Source organism: Scylla paramamosain, chromosome 22 (genome assembly GCF_035594125.1).
Source record: "Scylla paramamosain isolate STU-SP2022 chromosome 22, ASM3559412v1, whole genome shotgun sequence".
NCBI classification, from domain to species: Eukaryota; Metazoa; Arthropoda; class Malacostraca; order Decapoda; family Portunidae; genus Scylla; species Scylla paramamosain.
This window is the reverse complement of record NC_087172.1, coordinates 10,676,909-10,700,047: the sequence shown is the minus strand read 5'-3', so window position 1 is coordinate 10,700,047 and position 23,139 is coordinate 10,676,909. Positions and strand designations below refer to the sequence as shown.

Genomic DNA, 23,139 nt, shown 5'->3' with positions numbered 1-23,139 from the left:
AGGAAAACAATTGAAATTCACATGAGATGATAAAGCCAATGATTGCTTCTGCAACTTTGCAAAATCTGTTGTGATTTGAAACCACTTAGATATCAAAATCAATTTTTGAAATGGATGTTTGTTTTAAGTCAAATGTGATTTTTTTTTATTCTCTCTCTCTCTCTCTCTCTCTCTCTCTCTCTCTCTCTCTCTCTCTCTCTCTCTCTCTCTCTCTCTCTCTCTCTCTCTCTCTCTCTCTCTGCATAATATATATTATATATATATATATATATATATATATATATATATATATATATATATATATATATATATCTATCTATCTATCTATCTATCTATCTATCTATCTATCTATATATATATATATATATATATATATATATATATATATATATATATATATATATATATATATATATATATATATATATATTTCTGTCAGACTTTATACATTTATAACTTTATCAAGAAAGCAAACCTTAGAGCAGTGATTCTCAAAGTGTGTACTGCAGCACACTAGTGTGCCACCATTATCTCCTTGGTGTGCTGCAAAAATTTGGGTGGGATTTTGATTTCTGTACATAACGTAATGAAACTATTGTAAATTGTAATTTATATTTATCAAAGGTGACTGAATATATATATATATATATATATATATATATATATATATATATATATATATATATATATATATATATATATATATATATATATGCCAAATCCAAAGTCCTTTGTCAGGAGGTACCATCTCAGCCCTGACAGACTAGGGAAACTAGACGAAAAAGTTGAAAGATATATATATATATATATATATATATATATATATATATATATATATATATATATATATATATATATATATATATATATATATATATACATACAGTATAACCTCTGTTACTGAATGTCACCCTTACCGAGCAACTTGGTTTTTGAACAAAAATCTTAACACGTGATTACTTTGGGTGCCATACCATAATTTGGTTTTCAAAGTTACTTGATTTCAAATATTACAAGATGTAGCAAAAGCTGCTGTTTATTACTAAACTCCCTGCCTGCTTCTGTATTTCTACCTTCTTATGACTTGAAATCCTTCAAGAGGGAGGTTTCAAGACACTTATTCATCAATTTTTTTTACTACTGCTTTGACTCTTTTATGGGACTGGCATTTCAGTGGGCATTTTTTTTTATTGGATTTTTGTTGCCCTTGGCCAGTGTCCTTCCTACATATATATATATATATATATATATATATATATATATATATATATATATATATATATATATATATATATATATATATATATATATATATATATATATATATATATATATATATATATTTAGGGGAGAGGCACAGAGGTTAAGACAGTAATTAAATCTTTGAAATCAGTTAAATGTGATCCTGTTGAAGAACCTTGATGCAAACAAATAAGGTTTGGCAATCATGAGTAACCCTGAGCCTGCTTTCTCTCTCTTCATAACCCACAACGCCATCACTGCTGCAGAACTGCATTTTCCAAGTAGCTTTTCCCAGCAGCAAGATGTCTATGTGTTATGATCACCTTCGTTTCGGCGATAAGTGGGTTGCTCCTCTCTGTGTCACTCTGTAAGGCTTCCCTCACTTGCTCAGTGACAAAAAGAATGCCTGCATGATCTAAACAATATCTTTTGATGAGTTCTGTGTCACTAAGTTCATTCAACACATCCTTTCTGTATAAAAAGTATCTAAGCTGGAGATAATGTGGAGTGGCCATCTTAGTAGGGGAAGCCTTGGCCATTACCTGCTAGGACATGGTGGATGGGTGTCTGAGAACGGATTAATCTATTTTACATTGATTCCTATGGGGATAATAGTTTCGGTTTTCGAACATTTGGATTTCGAACAGCATTCAAGAATGATTAAGTTAAAAAACTGAGGTTCCACTGTATATGCATATTAAAGGGCAGGTGTGCTGCAAAAATATTAGTGGTTTCTAGAACCAAATCATGGTACCACAATTGAAGCAATAACGAAAATCAATTTATTCGAAAAGGGAGGTGTTTGGTAACCGAGGTTCTGCTGTATATATATATATATATATATATATATATATATATATATATATATATATATATAGAGAGAGAGAGAGAGAGAGAGAGAGAGAGAGAGAGAGAGAGAGAGAGAGAGAGAGAGAGAGAGAGAGAGAGAGAATTATTGTAAATTGATATTTTTCTTGATACAAAATCCTGGACAAGCATAACCACACCTTACTCGTATGTAGGCATTTGTCCTAAAAGAGCATAATCCTTCTCAGTATTGAAAACAGAATTCTTACTGATTGGGCCTGTTATTATGGCATTTTACACAAATTTTGTTTGAATGTTTGTGGCAAGTAATTTTCTTTTTTTTTTTTGGTTAATTTTTGCAGTAGTCTGCACCATAAGTCAAATCTAGGCAAACATGACACCTATTCCTCTTTTTATTCTCATGTGTTACTTCTGTTGCGGCTTCCTCTACCTGTCTTCTGTGTCCTCACATCAAGTCCATCTTACCCATTGTAATTCACGTAAAGTACAAGCCTCAGATTTTCTCCTTTCTATTTGGGGATTACATAATGCCTTCACTAAGTTCCAGTTACATGTAAGTGATGTACATTTTCTAGGATCAATATTAATATTAATTAGATAAACTGAATTTATCCACGCAGTGTCGAGAATGTATGCTAGGGGATTCACTGACCACATGCAAGGTTTTGTGTGCTCTGTATAAAAAATTTATTGTTTTTTTTTTTCTATGTAGGAGGGACACTGGCTAAGGGCAACAAAAATCCATTAAAAAACAAAATGCCCACTGAGATGCCAGTCGCATAAAAGGGTCCAAAGCAGTAGTCAAAAAATTGAAGGATAAGTGTCTATGACTTAAAGAAATTCAAGTCATAGGAAGGTTGAAATACAGAAGCAGGCAGGGAGTTTCAGAGTTTACCAGAGAAAGGGATGAATGATTGAGAATACTGGTTAACTCTTGCATTAGAGAGGTGGACAGAATGGGGTGAGAGAAAGCAAGGCTGCTGGAGGAGGGGAGGCATGCAGTTAGCAAGATCATGTGAAGCATATTCCATACATGGACAGATAAGGTCCTTGTACAGAGTTAGCAGCTGCGGGGGGTGAGAAAAAGTGGCAGAGACGTCTCAGAATGCCTAACTTCCTAGAAGCTGTTTTAGCTAGAGATGAGATGTGAAGTTTACAGTTCAGATTATAAGTAAAGGACAGACTGAGGATGTTCAGTGTAGAAGAGAGGGACAGTTGAGTGTCATTGAAGGTGAGGGGATAGTTGTCTGGAAGGTTGTGTCGAGTTGATAGATGGAGGAACTGAGTTTTTGAGGCATTGAACAATACCAGGTTTGCTTTGCCCCAATCAGAAATTTTAGAAAGATCAAAAGTCAAGCGTTCTGTGGCTTCCCTGCATGAAATGTTTACTTCCCGAAGGGTTGGACATCTATGAAAAGACGTGGAAAAGTGCAGGGTGGTATCATCAGCGTAGGAGTGGATAGGACAAGAAGTTTGGTTTAGAAGATCATTAATGAATAATAAGAATAAAGTGGGTGACAGGACAGAACCCTAAGGAACACCACTGTTAATAGATTTAGGAGAAGAACAATGACCATCTACCACAGCAGCAATGGAACGGTCAGAAAGGAAACTTGAGGTGAAGTTACAGAGAAAATGATAGAAGTCATAGGAGGGTAGTTTGGAAATCAAAGTTTTGTGCCAGACTCTATCAGAAGTTTTTGATATGTCCAAGGCAACAACAAAAGTTTCACCAAAATCTCTAAAAGAGGATGACCGAGATTCGGTAAGGAAAGCCAGAAGATCACCAATGGAGCGGCCTTGACGGAACCCATACTGGTGATCAGATAGAAGGTTGTGAAGTGATAGATGTTTAAGAATCTTCCTGTTGAGGATAGATTCAAAACTTTAGATAGGCAGGAAATTAAAGCAATAGGAAGGTAGTTTGAGGGATTAGAACAGTCACCAGCAAGAAGGAAAGGTAGATATTGACAGACAGAGCTGAAAGAGTTTGACTAGGCAAAGTGCAAGCACAGAGGCACAGTTTTGGAGAACAATAGGAGGGAACCCATCAGGTCCATAAGCCTTCTGATGCCAGCAAGGGCATGGAAAACATCACTGTGAAGAATTTTAATAGGTAGCATGAAGTAGTGAAGGAGAGGGAGTAACAAGCCCTGAATCGTCCAAAGTAGAGTTTTTAGCAAAGGTTTGAGCAAAGAGTTCAGCTTTAGAAATAGATGTAATAGCAGTGGTGCCATCTGGTTGAAATAAAGGAGGGAAAGAAGGAGAAGCAAAGTTATTGGAGATATTTTTGGCTAGAGTTAGATCTTGAGAGATTTTCACACTTTCTATTAATGAAGGAGTTTTTGGCTAGTTGGAGAACAGACTTGGCATGGTTCCAGGCAGAAATATAAAGTGCATGAGATTCTGGTGATGGAAGGCTTAAGTACCTTTTTTGTGGGCCACCTCTCTATCATGTATAGCACGAGAACAAGCTGTGTTGAACCAAGGTTTGGAAGGTTTAGGTCAAGAAAAAGAGTGAGGAATGTACACCTCCATGCCAGATACTATCACCTCTGTTACGTGCTCAGCACACAAAGATGGGTCTCTGACATGGAAACAGTAGTCATTCCAAGGAAAATCAGCAAAATACCTCCTCAGGTCCCCCAAACTAGCAGGGGCAAAATGCCAGAGGCACCTTCCTTTAGGGGGGATCCTGAGGAGGGATTGGAGTGATAAGACAAGATACAGATATGAGATTGTGATCGGAGGAGCCCAACGGAGAAGAGAGGCTGACAGCATAAGCAGAAGGATTAGAGGTCAGGAAAAGGTCAAGAATGTTGGGCATATCTCCAAGACGGTCAGGAAAACGAGTAGGGTGTTGCACCAATTGCTCTAGGTCGTGGAGGATAGCAAAGTTGAAGGCTAGTTCACCAGGATGGTCAGTGAAGGGAGAGAAAAGCCAAAGCTGGTGGTGAACATTGAAGTCTCCAAGAATGGAGATATCTGCAAAAGGGAAGAGGGTCAGAATGTGCTCCACTTTGGAAGTTAAGTAGTCAAAGAATTTCTTATAGTCAAAGGAGTTAGGTGAGAAGTATACAGCACAGATAAATTTAGTTTGAGAGTGACTCTGTAGCCAGATGGTGGAAAACTCGGAAGATTCAAGGGCATGGGCACGAGAGCAGGTTAAGTCATTGCGCACATAAATGCAACATCCAGCTTTGGATAAAAAATGAGGATAGAGACAGTAGCAGGGAACAGAAAAGGGGCTACTGTCAGTTGCCTCAGACACCTGAGTTTCAGTGAGGAAAAGAAGATGAGGTTTAGAAGAGGAGAGGTGGTGTTCTACAGATTAGAAATTAGATCTTAGACCGTGAATGTCGCAGAAGCTAATGAAGAAAGAGTTGATGGGGGTGTCAAGACACTTAGGGTCGTCGACAGAAAGGCAGTCTGACTTGGCGACATTTATGGTCCCCTCCCCAGATGGGGGCTCCGAGGCTGGTGAAGGAGTCGCCATGATGATTTTGAAATTTTTGAGTGAAGGATGTGTGTGTTATTAGGTGCTTGTAGTTTTGTGTGGAGGAAGAGAGTTGTCTTTAGAGGGCAGGCTGTGACTGCCCCCTTGTGTTGTGAGACACAAAGGGAAACGTTCAGTGAGGTCACAACTGGGTTTAATGGTAAGTTCACTGCACCCCCTGAACAGTGCTTTAGACCTCACTGGGAGTAATTATTGTTTCGGCAGGTGGCTACTGCCTCCTCCTAAGATCTAGTATGATCTATTATGTCAGTTCCCCCTTTAGTGAAATCATACAATTCATATATGGCTGGGTTTCTTGCATCATCATCCATGGTAATTCCTAATAAGAGGGACTGTACTGAAAAGCAATACATTTTTCTAACCATTGCTTTTGGTGAGTACTATATATAACAGTTCAGTCATTTCCTCATTTTGTTGGGTACACCTAGAATTACCTCTTCCCTTTATCCTTTATCTCTGGCCTTTTCTCATGCAATCTACAGTACCTATGCTAGCAATACCTTGTGTTTGAAGCCACTCAAACAACTCTAGGCTGGTACACAGTCTGTCTAGATTACTATTAAGATCTGTAAATTCTTGTATCTGACTTGCAAGAACCTTCACTGTTGGAAGTGATCCAGAGATGTAGTGGGGTCCAGACTCTCCAGAAGGTTTACCTGAGTATGCTATTGTCCTGAAGGTGAATGGTATTCTTACTGCATTCAGAAATTTATACAGCAGACTATTCCATTTAGGTTTGCTCTTATTGTACTGCTTGAATTCTATTTGATTTCTACAAGAGTATAAAGTTTCATCATTGGTGAAGAAGTCACCTTGCTCCAACACTGAACAGGTGTGGTCATTAAAATTTTTAAAAAGATTATGTGTGGTCATGTAGCCATCTCTGATGCCTGGTATCAACATTGTCAAAAGTTAGGTTTGCACATAAAAATCCATATCTATTTACAGACATCACTGCATCAAATACAGGGTGACCAAATTCTTCCCTAAAAAGTGTTTTATATTTGTTTTGGCGTAATAAACCATGTGCATACAACAAACCCAAAAAAACCTTTAGTGCAATCTTTTTTTTTTTTATGTAGGAAGGATACTGGCCAAGGGCAACAAAAATCTAATAAAAAAAAGGCCACTGAAATGCCAGTCCCATAAAAGGATCAAAGCAGTGGTCAAAAATTGGTGGATAAGTGTCTTGAAACCTCCCTCTTGAAGGAATTCAAGTCATAGGAAGGTGGAAATACAGAAAATCTGTTATCCTGATATGTGATTGGAGATTATCATTATTTGAAGGCCTCTGAGAAATTGCAATTATACCTTCAATTTTCTGATCAGTTTGGTGCACAATATTGGATATCACATAAGATGTTATGAACAAGTCCAGTGCCTTTTCCGAATTTACTGACTGCATCTCCTGTCAAACATTCTACAACACTGGACATGTTTACAGTTGGTCTACCTTCCATACAATTGGTCCATGTTATGGACTTCTTTACATCTGAGTTTCTCAGTGGTTTCTCTACCATGATTTTATATTCCTGTAGCTCACCCAGTAACACATAATCATCATATTTATTTTCATCTAAACACCTGGTCAATGAATTAACTAACCCGTTTCTTGCTATTTCTCTGTAGGAACTACTCTTCACAATCTGTGTCATCATCCACTTCCTCGTCACTTTCAAATTCCATGGCAAGACCAGCTTCGTTACCTGTCACATCTGCCAAATCTTCATCATGGTTGTCTATAAAGTCAGGGGCTGTGTCTGTAGAGTCCATTATAAGCACTAAGCAATCATACACCCAGTGTGCACCCAGTCCACTACAGTACAAATTTAAGAAAAGTTGCAAGGTTTTTATTTCACAGAGGGCAGATAGCTACCCCCCTGGCCTTCCCCCATCCACTGCAGTGATGTCATGAGTAGCTAACTTCTGATTGGCAGCTGGCTGCTTCCCCCCACCTCTCTCTCTCTCTCTCTCTCTCTCTCTCTCTCTCTCTCTCTCTCTCTCTCTCTCTCTCTCTCTCTCTCTCTCTCTCTCTCTCTCTCTCTCTCTCTCTCTCTCTCTCTCTCTCTCTCTCTCTCTCTCTCTCTCTCTCTCTCTCTCTCTCTCTCCTAGTTACATGGGTAGCATGTAAACAAAGCTTTGGTGATAAAACTTGTCAATCATGACTTGAACTCATTGTCCAGTAAAACAGCTGATGTGAGTGGGGGATAGCTGAGTAGGTTGTGGAGTGGATGGTGGAAATCTGTTGCCATCGCAATTCCCACCTGAAATTGCCTCCAATGTAGCCACTCACTTACCCAGCCTCTCAGATCACAGCAACAGACATCATCATCATCATCATCTTCATCATCATTTTCGTTTAACGTCCACATTTTCCCATTAGTTTGGGGTTGAACGGGCGATGACTGCTTTCCACAACTGGTGATCTTGTGCTATATGTTCTTCTATTCCCAACAAATTCATATCCTCTGTCACACATTTTCTCCACTTTTTCTTTGGCCTTCCCACCAGCTGTCAGCCTCCAACCCTCACCTCATCCACCTTGCCCACCACCCCTCCCTCTGCCCTTCTCATGTGTCTGAACCATCTCAGTCTTCTCTTCTTCATCTCAATAGAAAGGTCTTCAACTCCACACATCTCTGCCACCTCACTGCTAGACCTCCCATCTTGCCACCTCAATCATGCCATGTATCTCAGCATCCTGCAGTCACAGCTACGTAGAATATCTGTCAGTCTGTTTGTCAGTGCCCATGTTTCTGCTCCATACAGAAGAGCAGATCTGACACAAGCTCTGTGTACTCTTCCCCTGATCCTCAGTTTTATGCTGCAGTTCACCTATTGGTGATGCAGGAGAGAAAGTAGAACACACTCACAAACAAACACTGATCACACTGCCTGATTATGCAGCACACACCTTGTTATCCCTCACTTACAAGTCATATGTTTATTATATTTTTACATAAAATACAGCAGAAAAGAAAGTATTAACTACATATATATACCAAAGCGCACACACACACACAAACACACACAAAAAAAAACAGGGATGACATAAGTTAAAAAGAGAAGGAAGAATTATGAAACTACTGGGGAGATGAGTGAACTAATGAATAAGAGTTTTCAATATGTGTTTACAAAGGAAAACAATTTTGTGGCCTGAAAGTGGTATCACAGAATGAGGGAATACAAGAGATACAGGTAAGAAGACAAGAAATCAAGAAACCGCTGGAAGAGTTGGATGTTAGAAAAGCTATGGGACCAGATCAAGTACAGTAAAATCCCTCTCATCCGGCATTCGAGTATCCAGCAGCTTCAAGTATCCGGCACATTTTTCCCCGAGCCTTAAAATCAATAAAAAATCAATGTGTACTCATAAAATCGATTAAAATTCCTGCGCGAGGCATACTTTGTCCCCTCGCCACCAGAGCGCACTGCTTCGCGCCACCCGTGGCCCACTGCACTGTGTTTACTCAGTGACTCAGTCCCGCGTGTGCACTGTTTATCGCCTGACGCCTTCATCATGCCTAAAGTTGTAGAAAAGAGGAAGTGATTTGTGCTTACACTTAAGCAGCTGATCAGATCAGCTGCTGATTAAGATCAGCTGATCTTTGTTATGGTAAGATGCGTGAGTGTAGGGTGGTGATTGTGGACATAATTTCACTTCTATTCAAGTATCCAGCATGTCGGCGGTCCCGTTGATGCTGGATAACAGGGATTTTACTGTAAATGGATGGATATTAAAAAAAAAATGCAGAGAACAAATGGAGGAACCCATATGGGATATAATCAACTGCTCATTGAAAGAAGGAAAAGTACCAAGGGAATGTAAAACAGCTAACAGTGCCAATATACAAAGGGGAAAGTAAAATGGAACCATTAAATTACAGACCAATGTCACTAACAATTATCATAAGTAAGCTCTGTGAAATAGTAATTAAAGATAGATGGATGCAGTATGTAGAAGATGAAAAGATAATTACAGAAAAGCAATTTGGACTCAGGAAAGGCAGATCCTGTGTCACCAGTCTACTGAGCTTTTATACAAGAGTAATAGATAGAGTGCAAGAGAGGGAGGGATGGGTTGATGCAGTATACCCGGATCTCAAAAAAACATTTGATAAAGTTCCCCACAAAAGCCTCATGTGGAAGCTAGAGAATGGGATAAGACTAAAGGGAGCAACATTGAGATGGATTGAGGACTATTTACAAAGGAGGGAAATGAGAACAGTAATCAGGGACACTAATTGAAGTTGGTGCAATGTGACAAGTGGGGTACCACAAGGATCTGTGTTGTTGCCCATTATGTTTCAAATATATGTAAATGATAGAAGATATGATAGAATATATGTAAATGATAGAAGATCTAAATAGTTATATAAACCTTTTTGCTGATGATGCAAAAATTATGAAAATAATATGAAATGAAAATGACTGCAAGGAGTTACAAAAGGATATTGACAAGATATATGCATGGAGCCAAAGATGGAAACTAAAATTTAATGGCAGAAAATGCCACATGTTGGAAACAGGAAAAAGTAAAAAGAGACCTTCATGGAATTACAAAATGGGAAGAGAAATAATATTGAAAATTAATGAAGAAAAAGATTTAGGAGTAATAATTCACGACACACTATCATATTAAAGGCACATAAATGAAATATTCAGGTGTACATACAGCTTGTTAACAAACATTAGAATGGCATTTAACTATTTAGGTAAAGAAATCATGAAGAAAATTATAACAAGCATGATAGGTCCTAAATTGGAATGCACAGCAGTAGTTTGGACACACACACACACACACACACACACACACACACACACACACACACACACACACACACACACACACACACACACACACACACACACAAAACAAAAAGCATAAATAAACATGAGAAAATTTATCATATGGCAGGCAAGAAGGTAGCTGTTGGCAGTGAACTCATTGATCACTGATTTTCGTCTGTTGTCAGATTGCTTTGCGGGTGATCGAAAGAAAAAATATAAAATATCATAAATTAGACCAGTTGTTTTGCAGATTTGTTTTACATGGTCATTCCTTATTAAATTTTGATTGACATAGTAAGAATAATTTCCTAAAACTCTTGTTTAAAACTTTGTTTTATTTGGAAAAAATCCCCTAGGACAGCCCGTTTTTTACCTGTGCTGCAGACAATAGGGTTAACATGAACCCCCAAAAAAGTATATATAATAGGCTGAGGAAGATGCCTACCTTCTCCAAATCCCCCTCTGTGGTAACATACAACTAAAGTAATGCTAAAAAAAATAGGGATCCTAAGAGTGCTTGTCTGTTTTAGTGGTGTGGGTGGATGTCTGCGTGGTGGTTGAAGGCAGGTTGGGGTCCAGGTGAGAGGTGTGGATGGCTAGCCACCCAAGTACGAGTATGTGGCTTCATCAGCAGGTACACTGCAGCAGAGTAGGTGATGTTGTTAAGTGGGGTGTGGAAGAGTCTGCAGCCAGCCTTCTGCCTATCCATGGGTGTCTGTGGAGCATCATCTCACAACCCTAGGGTGACCTGGGATGACCTTGTCTGTGTGGTCCCAAGTCCTCTCCCCTCTTCTCAACTCAGCTTTCTTCTCTTGACACACTGTGCCTGCCTTCTTTGATGCCTGGTAAGGTCTAGGGGGGAGGGGGGTGATGTGGGTTGCTGTCCTTCCTTGTAACTGGTCAGAGAGAGAGAGGCCCAGCATGGTGCCATTGGGCAGGAGCATGGTGTTGGTATTTCTCTGCATTTGGTTTGGCATCTTGTTAATGGCCACCATAACTTTCCACACTACTTAATTCCTCCAGGATCCTCCTAGCCCCTATCTACTCTTCCTGCACATAAATAACATCCTTCTCAGTCAGGTTCTGGTATTCTTATTGCACCATATTCACATTGTAGTGAATTTCTTGGGGCTGCATAGTTAAAGCCTGCAGAGTGTGTTTTCAAAAACACCAGGTGAGTGAGCGTGAGAGATTTTCAGGAAAAGTGTCTATAAATCCCCTTTTGGTATAAAGAACAAAAACCCATGATACATATAGATATATACTGTAGAAACTTGGTTCTAGAACTTAATTTGTTCCTTAATGCTGTTCAGAATATGAAATGTTTGAAAACTGATTCTATTTTCCCCATAGGAATCAGTGTAAAAATGGATTAATCTGTTCCCAGACACCAATCTAACCTGTCTTAGCAGCTTATGACAAATGCTCCCACAGCCAAGATAGCTGCTTCACAACATCTCCAGCTCACAAATTATTTATTCAGAAAGGATATATTGAATGAACACAGAACTCATCAGAAGATACTGTTTAAACTGATCTAATGAGGGAAACCTTACAGAGTAACACAAAAAGGAGCAACCCATTTACTGGCAAAATGATGATCATAACACTTAGACATCTTGCTGCTGGGAAAAGTTACTGGAAAAATGCACTTGTGTAGTAGTGATGGCGTTGGGGGTCAATAGAGCCACAGGTGGCTCGGGATAACTCCTGAGTGCCGAAAACTTTGTTTACATCAAGGGTTTTCAAGTGAATCACATTTACCTTATTTTGAAGATTGATTTACTGTCTGTGTCTCTCCTCCAAAATTTATATAAACCAAGTAAATATTTATAGAAACTATAAATTGGTATTGAATGGCAGCTTTTACTATGTCTTTTAACATTTGAAATCAAGTAACTTTGTTCTAGAACCAAATTATGGTACTGCAACTGAAGCAGTAATGAGTTCAAAATTATTTTTGAAAACCTGTTTGTTCAAAAAGGGTTACTGAGGTTTCACTATATATATATATATATATATATATATATATATATATATATATATATATATATATATATATATATATATATATATATATATATATATATATATATATATATATATATATATAGCCATCTCATCTGCCTCTAAAGCCAAATTCTTTGCTCTTACTTTTGCTAAAAACTCCACCTTGGATGATTCAGGGCTTATTTCTCCCTCTCCTTTTACCATCCAACTATTTCATGCTCCCCATTAAGATCCTTTGCAGTGATATTTTCCATGCTCTCACTGGCCTTAACCATCAGAAGGCTTATGGACTTGATGGGGTTCCCTCCTATTGTTTTCTGAAACTATGCTTCTGTGCTTGCACCTTGCCTAGTCAAACTCAACTCTGTCTATCAACACCTACCTTTCCTTCTTGCTGGAAGTTTGCCTACATTCAGCTTGTTCCTAAAAAGGGTGACTGTTCTAATCCCTAAAATTATTCTCCTATTGCTTTAATTCCCAGCCTCTCTAAAGTTTTTGAAGCTATCCTAAACAGGAAGATTCTTAAATATCTATCACTTCACAACCTTCTGTCTGATTACCAGTGTGGGTTCCATCAAGGCTGCTCTAGTGGCTGCTTTCCTTACTGAATTTTGGTCATCTTATAGAGATTTTGGTGAAACTTTCACTGTTGCCTTAGATATACGAGTATCAAAAACTTTTGATAGAGTCGGGCACAAAGCTTTGATTTCCAAATTACCCTCTGTCTTCTATCTTTCTCTCTGTATCTTCACCTCAAGTTTCCTCTCAGACCATTCTATTGCTGCTGTGTTAGACATTCACTGTTTTTCTCCTAAGTCTATTAACAGTAGTTTTCCTCAGGGTTCTGTCCTGTCACCCATTCTCATCCTATTATTCATCAATGATCTTTTAAAACAAACTTCATGTTCTAACCACTCCTGCATTGATGATATCATCTTGCACTTTTCCACATCTCAGGAAGTAAGCATTTCATGCAGGGAAGCCACAGAACGCTTGACTTCTGATCTCTAAAATTTATGATTGGGGCAAAGCAAATTTTATAATGTTCAATACCTCAAAAACTCAATTCCTCTATCTGTCAACTCTACACAACCTTCCAGATAACTATCCCCTCTTCTTCAATGACACTCAACTGTCCCCCTCTTCTACACTGAATATTCTTGGTCTGTCCTTTACTTATAATCTAAACTGGAAACATTGCATCTCATCTCTACCTAAAACAACTATGAAGTTAGGCATTTTGAGTTGTCTCTGCTAGTTTTTCTCACCCCCCTCTCTACAGGGGCTTTATCTGTCGATGTATGGAGTATGTTTCACATATATAGAGTGGTTCCACTGATGATGTTATTTTAGACAGGGTGGAATCAAAGCTTTTTGTCTTTTCAACTCCTCTCCTCTAGCTGACTGTTTTCAGCCTGTTTCACATCACTGCAATGTTGCATTCTTGCTATCTTCTATGACAATTTTGATGCTAACTGCTCTTCTGATCTTGTTAACTGCACGTCTCCCCTCCTCCCATGGTCTCTCTGCACAAGACTTTCTTCTTTTTTTCATCTCTATTCTGTCCACCTCCATAATATGATAGTTAACCAGTACAGTGGAACCTTGGTTGCTGAATGTCTCTCTTTCCAAACAACTCGGTTTTCAAAAAAAAAAAAAAAAAAAATGCTGTACCACACCAGTTTTTGAACAAAGTTACTTGATTTCAAATATTACAAGATGTAGCAAAACCTGCCATTTATTATTAATTTATAGTTTCTATATTTCCTTTGTTTTTATAGATTTAGGGGAGAGACACAAAGAGTAAGACAGTAATTCAGTCTTTGAGATAAGTTAAATGTGATGCCGTTGAAGAAGTTCCTTGATGTAAACAAGCAGGAATAATCCCAAGCTTCCTGTAGCTCTTTCTATGACCCACAAAGCTATCACTACTCCACAACTGCATTTTCCTAGTAGCTATTCCCAGCAGCAAGATGTCTAAGTGTTATGATCACCTTCATTTTGGCAGTCAGTTGGTTGCTCCTCTCTGTGTCACTCTGTAAGGCTTCCCTCACTTGACTGGTGACAAAGAGAATGCCTGCATGGCCTAAACAATATCTTTTATGAGTTATGTGTCACTAAATTCATTCAATACATCCTATCTGGATAAAAAATTTCTAAGCTGGAGATGTGGAGCAGCTGTCTTAGCAATGGGAGCAATGGGAACGTTGGCCATTACTCACTAAGACATAGTGGACCAGTGTCTGAGAACGAATTAATCTATTTTACATTGATTCGTAAGGGGAAAATAGTTTTGAATTTTGAACATGTTGGATTTCGAATGGTATTCAAGAAGTAATTAAGTTCGAAAACTGAGGTTCCACTGTATTCTCAGTCATTCATTTCTTTTTCAGGTAAACTCTGGAACTCCCTGCCTGCTTCTTTATTTCCTCCTTATGACTTAACTCTTTCAAGAGAGATGTTTCAAGACAGTTGTCATATATATATATATATATATATATATATATATATATATATATATATATATATATATATATATATATATATATATATATATATTCACACACACACACACACACACACGTTGAGAGCAGACGTGTCAGGAGCAGCTGCGCAGACTTGCCTATTTGTGGGTACAGGGTCCGAGGTATTTTCTTAGCCTGGCTCCATACAAAAGTATAAGAAAGTGCACAGTGTGGGGTGGAGTTTTTATGGAAGAAGTAGAAAAAGATCGGAGATGAAATAGATGAAGTGAAAATTGTGGGTGAAAACACCGAATCCAAATCGGTTGTAAACAAAGCGTGATGGCGGCCGCCGCCGCGTTGCCGTCGCCCAGAGGCACACCAAAATTTGAAGGATTTAGTGAAAAGGATATACAGGTAGGCAAGTTAAATGCAAAATTATGGAAATTAGAAGAAGAGAATGAAAAGATAAGAGAGGAAATAAGAGGATTGGTGACATTAGTCAGATGATGGAAAGGAGATAAGGAGAGGGGACTTAAAGACACGAACGACATTGTTGAAGAGCTGGAAGAGTTGAAAGGAAGGGAGTTAAAAAGAGAAAGGGAAAACAAGAAACTGAGAGAGGAAGTGGAAAAGATAGTGGATTTAAATGTAAAGTACAGTGAAGAAATACAAGAACTCAAAAAAGAAAATGGAAAGTTAAGGAGCACGGTGGAGAAGAAAGAAGTTAGGATAGATGAAGGCAAAATCCAGAGTGAAGTAAAAGGCTTAGTTGAAAAGGAAGTGAAAAGTTGGAAAGAAGAGAGAGAACAAGAGAAGATAGATATGACAGAAATAATAAGAAAACAGCAAGAACATGATAAAGAGATGGCGAAAAAAAAGTAGTGAAAATCATTAAGGAAAAAGATAACATAGTAAGGGATACGGTACAAAAAAAGATGTGCCTGATGGTGTTTGGGGATAAAGAGAAGACCATATCAAATAAAGTTCTAAGAGAAAGAGAAGAATTACAAAAAGCAAAAGAAATCATTGGGAAAATTGTAGAAGAAGGAGATGAAACGGATATACAAATAGAAGAAGTGTACAGGATTGGGAAATATTCAGAAGGGGGGAAACGTCTCATGAAAATAAGACTTAATACCCAAGTGACAGCCGAACACATCTTGAGAAGAACGAGTTTGTTAAGAAAGATAGAGGGTATGAAGGATATATATATAAGAAGATAAATGAATGAGGAGGAAAGAAACAAGGTGAAAGAGTTAAAAGAGGAGGCCAAGACAAAAAACGAAGAGAGAACACAGGAACAGGCAGAAAGGTATATATGGAGAGTGATAGACATGAAAATGAGGAAATGGTGGTTAAAGAATGCGGGGCAAGAAGTAAGACAACAAAGAGAGAACACAAAAGAAATGGGTCCACAATAAATAAAATTAAAGTTATGTATACAAACATAGACGGATTAGTGTCCAGCCTAAGGGAACTAAGAGATTATTTACATGAAAAGAAACCAGAAGTGGCATGCATTACAGAAACAAAACTAACAAGGGAGATTAATGTTGAATTTGAAGAAGAAGGATATAACACATGGAGAAGAGATAGAAAGAATAAGGGAGGAGGAGGAGTGATGATTCTAGTAAGAAAAAACATCTTGATAGAAACAGTGGAATATGGTGAAGGGAGGTCAGAAATATTGAGTGTGGAGATCAAGATCCAAGGACAAGAAAGCAGAAAAATTATTGTTGCATACATGCCTCCAAAGACCAACACTTGGGGGACTGATGATTATAAGCACATGCAAAGCGAGTTCATAAAAAGTATAGATGACATGCTAAAGATAAGAAACTAGTGTTACTAGTAGGAGATTTTAATAGCAAGGAGATAAACTGGGGGGAGATGGAGGTGACAGGGATTGCCAGTACATGGAGTGAAGAATTTTTACAGACTATGATGGTAAACATGATGGATCAATGGGTGAAAGAAAATACTAGGTACAGAGGGGAAGATGAACCATCACTCCTAGACTTGGTTTTTACAAAAAAGCCAGAAAATGAACCAAGTATAGAATATTTGTGTCCAGTGGGAAAAAGTGATCATGTGAAGATGGAGATAGAGATCAAAGAAGAAGTGCCAAAATTCAATGAGGAATATAAAAATGAGAGAAAAAATTATGCTAAGGCAGACTTTACAGGGTTAAAGAAATTCTACGGAGAGCTTGATTGGAATAATTTATTAAGAGGTATGGAGGTGCAGGAAAAATATGAAGTGTTTTTAAGCAAGTTTAGAGAAGGTGTTGAAAGATATGTGCCAAGATATAAGGTAAAAGAAAATAAGAAAGTGTGGTTTAATGCAAAGTGTGCAGAGGCAAAAAAGAAGAAGGAGAGGGCATGGAAAAAAATGAGGAAACAATGGAATGAGATAAATAGAGAAGAATACAGGACAGCTAGAAATGATTATGTTAAAATAAGAAAAGAAGAAGAAAGAAATTTTGAAAGAGATGTAGTTGGAAAGTGTAAAGAAGAACCCAAACTTTTCTATAGATATGTAAATAGAAAAATAAAGCATAGAGATACCATTACAAAGCTGAAGAAAAATGGAGAAATTTATGAAACCACACAAGAGATGGCTGAGATACTGAATAAAAGCTTTAAGTCTGTATTTACAAGAGAAACTGTCTTTGCATCACTGGGAGATGAGGAACAACAGAAAGGAATAGAAAACATACAAGTGGAAAGAAAAGAAATTAAAAGACTACTGGAAGAGCTAGATACTAGGAAGGCGATGGGACCAGACGAAGTAAATGGATGGATATTGAAAGAATGTAGAGAGGAATTGGAAGAACCAACATGGGAGATAATTAACAGTTCTTTGAAGGAGGGAAAAGTACCAAAGGAATGGAAGAGAGCAAATATAGTACCGTTATACAAAGGAGGTAATAAAATGGAACCACTGAATTACAGACCAGTCTCACTCACGAGTATTGTAAGTAAACTCTGTGAAATAGTCATTAAAAACAGATGGGTGCAATATCTTGAACAAGAAAATATAATAACAGAAAAACAATTCGGTTTCAGGAAAGAGAGATCTTGCGTAACAAACTTACTGAGCTTTTATACAAGAGTAATAGATAAACTACAAGAGAGAGATGGTTGGGTTGATGCAGTCTATTTAGATCTGAAAAAAGCTTTTGATACAGTTCCACATAAAAGTCTCGTATGGAAACTGGAACATCGAGGAGGGATAAAAGGAAAAATACTGAAGTGGATGAAGGATTATCTCCAAGGTAGGGAAATGAGCACAGTAATCAGAGATAATAAATCAAGTTGGTGCGAAGTAACAAGCGGAGTACCACAAGGGTCTGTGTTGGCACCTATAATGTTTCAAGTCTATATAAATGATATGACTGTGGGTTTAAATAGCTACATTAACATGTTTGCAGATGATGCAAAATTGATGAAAGTAATAAAGAACCAAGAGGATTGTGAGGAACTACAGAGGGATATTGATAGAATTTATGAATGGAGTAAACGATGGAAATTAGAATTCAATATAAAAAAGTGCCATGTAATGGAGATGGGAAGAAGTAAAAGGAGACCTTCATGGGAGTATAAGATGGGAGGAATCACAATACGAAAGAGCAAAGAAGAAAAAGACTTGGGAGTAATAATTCAAGACACGCTATCACTAGAAAAACACATCACTGGAATATTTGGCTCTACATATAATTTGCTAGCAAATATCAGGGTGGCATTTAATTACCTAGACAAAGAAATGATGAAGAAAATCATAACACACATGATACGCCCCAAACTGGAATACGCAGCAGTGGTATGGTCTCCACACAAGAAGAAAGATATAAGGAAATTGGAAAGAATACAAAGAACAGCTACGAAAATGATACCTGAATTGGAAGACCTAAGTTACGAGGAAAGACTGGAAGAAATTGGATTACGAACCCTGCAAGAAAGAAGGGAAAGAGGAGACCTGATAACAATGTTCAAATTAGTAAATGGCATGGAGAAGATAGACAGAGATGACCTAGTTGTAAAAGTGGAGGAAGGAGATAGACGTACAAGGGGACACATGAAGAAATTAAAGAAGAGTCATTGTTTGGGAGATATTAAGAAATACAGCTTTCCGCATCGAACGGTTGAAATACGAGACAGTATTTGAGACAGTATTATAATGAAATTTAAGTGTCTGGAATTAAAATTGTAATGGGCCATTAGATGTATTTTGTTAATTAAGTTCTTTTACCTATGCTTCTGTGTACACATTTTTGTCTATTTATTGTGTTCATTGTAGTGTATTTACTTTCTTCTTTGTGTCATTTGATAAAGAATTTTGGGCATGATTATTCAAACTACTGTTGTAATGACTGAGGGGGGGAGTTAGGAGTGACTGCCCACGTCAGTTAATGTGGAAAGAGGTTAGGTGCTGTGTAGCCGCTGTATACGCACAACTTACATGACGGGTAGAGATACGTTGCGGTGTGACATTTTATGTTTTCTTTGTTAGCGTTATTTATTTGTAGTGACTGGTAGTTATACATGAGTAGTGTCATGAGTAGTGTATGGAGTGTTGGGCGCGCCCGCGCACCAGCACAGCAGAGTGAGAGGGGAACGTAGGACCGAGGGGATGTGTTGAACTTGCCCTCTCAGCTTTCTCTCATCGATGGGTCGGTTGTTGTGGCGTGGGCGCTGATAACACACCTGCAGCATAATGAACATCATATGCTGTAGGGGCCCAGCAGCGTCTTCGGGGCTCACTCCAAAGCTTGTCAGAACCTACACAGTGGCGGCACCTGCGTTCAGAGCTGAATCCTGCAGATGATGCTACGAGAGGGCTATCAGCACGACAACTTCTTGTGGGGGGAAGATGGAAGGACGGGCCCATCTTCTTGAACTCTCCGGAGGCGGTTTGGCCAGGTGTACCAACAGTCGCAGAGATGGACGCTCAGGACCCTGAGGTTAAACGGGAAGACATAGCCCTGACACTTGCCATTAAAGAATTAACCCCAGTGGACAAACTACTCTTCATGGAACAACCTGCAATGTGCTGTGGCATGGCTTTGCCGATTTGCATTGTGGCTCAAGTCTAGACGCACGGCTCCATCTGGATCCCGCATCACGGTGACAGAACTTCTGAGTGTGAGAGAAGTGATCCTCCAATACATGCAGAGATCTTCCTTTCGCAAGGATATTGATATGATCAAAAAGGGGAAGCTCTTCAAACGCAGCCGCATGCAGACACTTCGAGCCAGACAGTGTCGGATCGAATCCACGCGGAACCTGCGCCCAGGGGATATCGTGCTGGTTGTGGAACCTCTGTTGCCTTGGAATCCATGGCGTCTTGGAAGAGTTACACACACCTTACCTGGTTCAGATGGGTTGGTGAGGAAAGCTCGCATCCGTACTGGCACGGGCACCCTCACTCGTCCCATTGTAAAACTCTGTCTTCTTGAAGGTGATCTGGTGGATGGACCTCAACTACAGCAGGCTTTGGTCACTTAGTGCTTCTGTGTTTGTGTTGATTGAGTGCCTACTCAATCAACGTGGGGGAGTGTAGCCGCCGTATACGCACAACTTACACGATGGCTAGAGATACATTGCGGTATGACATTTTATGTTTTCTTTGTTTGCGTTATTTATTTGTAGTGACTGGTCATTATACATGAGTAGTGTCATGAGTAGTGTATGTAGTGTAGGGCGCGTCTGCATGCCAGTACAGCAGAGTGAGGGGCAACATAGGGCTGAGGGGACATGTTGAACTTGCCCTCTCAGTTCTTTCTCTCATTGACGGGCTGGTTGTTGTGGCGTGGGCGCTGATAACACACCTGCAGCATAATGAACATCATATGCTGTGGGGGCCCAGCAGCGTCTTCGGGGCCCACTCCAAAGCCACTTCACGGCAGTCACACCTACACGTTAGACGTGTCTTGGGAGGTGCGGAGAGTAAATCCCAGTAAATCCCTAAATGTAATCCCGTGCATACATCCAAGAGGACGCCTGTTCCCCACATTGTGTATGTATTCATCATAGTATTAGGATACTTATGTAACCATGAGGATTTGATGATGTGTGTCAATATAATTAATGTGACTACTTATAGTGATTAGATACTTAAATTGTGAGAAATTAATGTGACTACTTATAGTGATTAGATACTTAAATTGTGAGGATTTAGAGATATGTGTTAATATAAGTACACTTAACGTAACATAATGACGTACATCAGATCACGCAGACGAGAGGACAACTTGCTGTGTTTGTGCTGGTGGTTTTCATCTGTAGAACCGACTGAACCCACTAAAGTGTTGGTAACTGTATTGATTTATATATTGTACGGAATTAACAAAATGTCACGACAATGATGTACTGCAATACCTGTGTTTCCTATGATATACTCCTTTGTGTTACTCTCAGTATTAGTGATAATATGTTAATTCGCAAGTTTGACCACTTCTGAATACAAAGAGCGAGTACTGCACAGCTCGTTTCAGTCACTTCCAGTACAGTACATTAATAAGCGTTGTACGGCGCTTACATGCTGGGAATTCATTCCCTTGTTCGAGGGTGAAGCAGCAGACGGCTATGGGTGGAGAGCTGAGGGATGGAGTGGTGGTTGTGCCTACCCATACCAGGAGTGGGATAGCTGTGGCTGTCCCTAAGTGTATGTGGACTGGCGAAGCAGTGGTGTCACAGGTTGTGTGTGGCGGTACTGATTGCTGGAGTGGTGGCAGTGTTTGCTGCACGTGTGTTGGTGGTGGTGTGTTAAATAGTATGTTTTGACATGATTGGTTGTCAAATGTTTTCTTGTGTTGGTGTGATGCATTAGTCTGTAAAATACATTCAATCTTGATATTGCATTTAGTTATCCAGAGAAGGAGAGTGAAATTGTGTGTCTGTGTATGTGTGCCCATGTGTCTGTGCTGTGTGTTGGATGAAACTAGTCCCCCAGCTTTGCTGTGTGGTAGTATGTGGACAGTTGTTTGCTTTCCTTGGTGTTGCAGTGAGTAGGCAAACATTGAGGAAGACTGGAGGTGACAGAATTTGGGGGCCTGTCTAATTTATGATCAAGGACTCCATATAAATAAGAAGTGTACCGTACGTATCGCCATACATTCTATTCCACCCGCAAGACTCGCTGCCCTGCGTGATCCTGTACTCCTGTGACCACTGTTCATAGACATGCGCTTCTGTACTCTGCGAGGTTAGTGTTTATAATGACAGTGATTTGTCAAGATGGTGGACCATGTGGAAGAGTTCATTGACTCTTTGAATGTCCACTATTTGTATCAGTGTAGTAGAGAAGAGCTTGGTGTGCTAGCAGATAGATTTGATGTTAAATTGACAGCTAGGCTCAAGGAGGACATGCAGAAAGAGTTGGTTACGATGTTGACAGAGAAAGGTTTGTTGTGTGTGGAGGAACAGCACGTCCATGAAAGTGAACAAAGTGAAGTGGAAACAAATAGTGCAGGAGTACAATGGGAAATGTCCAGCAGTAAAAGGTACAGATTGGAAAGAATGAAATTAGAAGTGGAACTGAAGATGACAGAAGTGGAGATGAAAAGGTTAGAGAAGGTGATTTGAGAGGTGATTCGGGTGATAGAAAGGCTTCATTTGTCCCTGATTTTGTTGAAAGTGAGGCAGAGGACTTCTTTCTCCAATTCAAGAAGGTAGCAGAGTTGAGAGGTTGGCCAATGGAAGAGTTGGCACTCTTAGTACAGATAAAATTGAAAGGAAAAGCCAAGGAAGCTTATAATGATCAAACTGTTGATGAGGGTAGAGACTATGCCGCTGTTAAGGAAGTAATGTTGTCAACTGTACGTGTGGCTCCTGAGGTATATAGATTAAAGGTTAGGGCGGGAAAGAAAAAACATAATTGCATATACCTGGAAATGGCTAGAAAGTGTACCCTAAAGTTAGATAAGTGGCTCAGATCTGAGAATGTAAAAAAATGTGGAAGACATGAAAGAGGTGATTTTGTTAGAGTATTTTAGGAACCAAATACATCCTAACATGAAGTATGAAATCATGAAAGTTGATGTAAAGACTAATGGAAGCAGAATGTAAAGCTGACCAGCATGAAGCAGCATATGGGGTATGTAGGAGGAGTGTGGGAATCAGGATAAATACCTCAAGTCAAAACTATTTCAAGGGAAGGTTTAATAGTGCACGTGTGGCAATGCAGCCAAATGTAAATGCTAAGTTTGCAAGTAGTAACTGTTCTGCAAATTCAAGCAGTATACAAGGGCAAGTATTGTGTCCTTCTTCCAAGCCGAGTAGCAGT

The 23,139-nt window shown here is 39.0% G+C and overlaps 1 protein-coding gene across 8 annotated transcripts in view; it reads left to right on the top strand.

The window, feature by feature from the left end:
* LOC135111535 (kelch domain-containing protein 4-like) overlaps positions 1-23,139 on the top strand; it is a 147,585-nt gene that overhangs the window by 34,515 nt on the left and 89,931 nt on the right. The window lies entirely within an intron of this gene.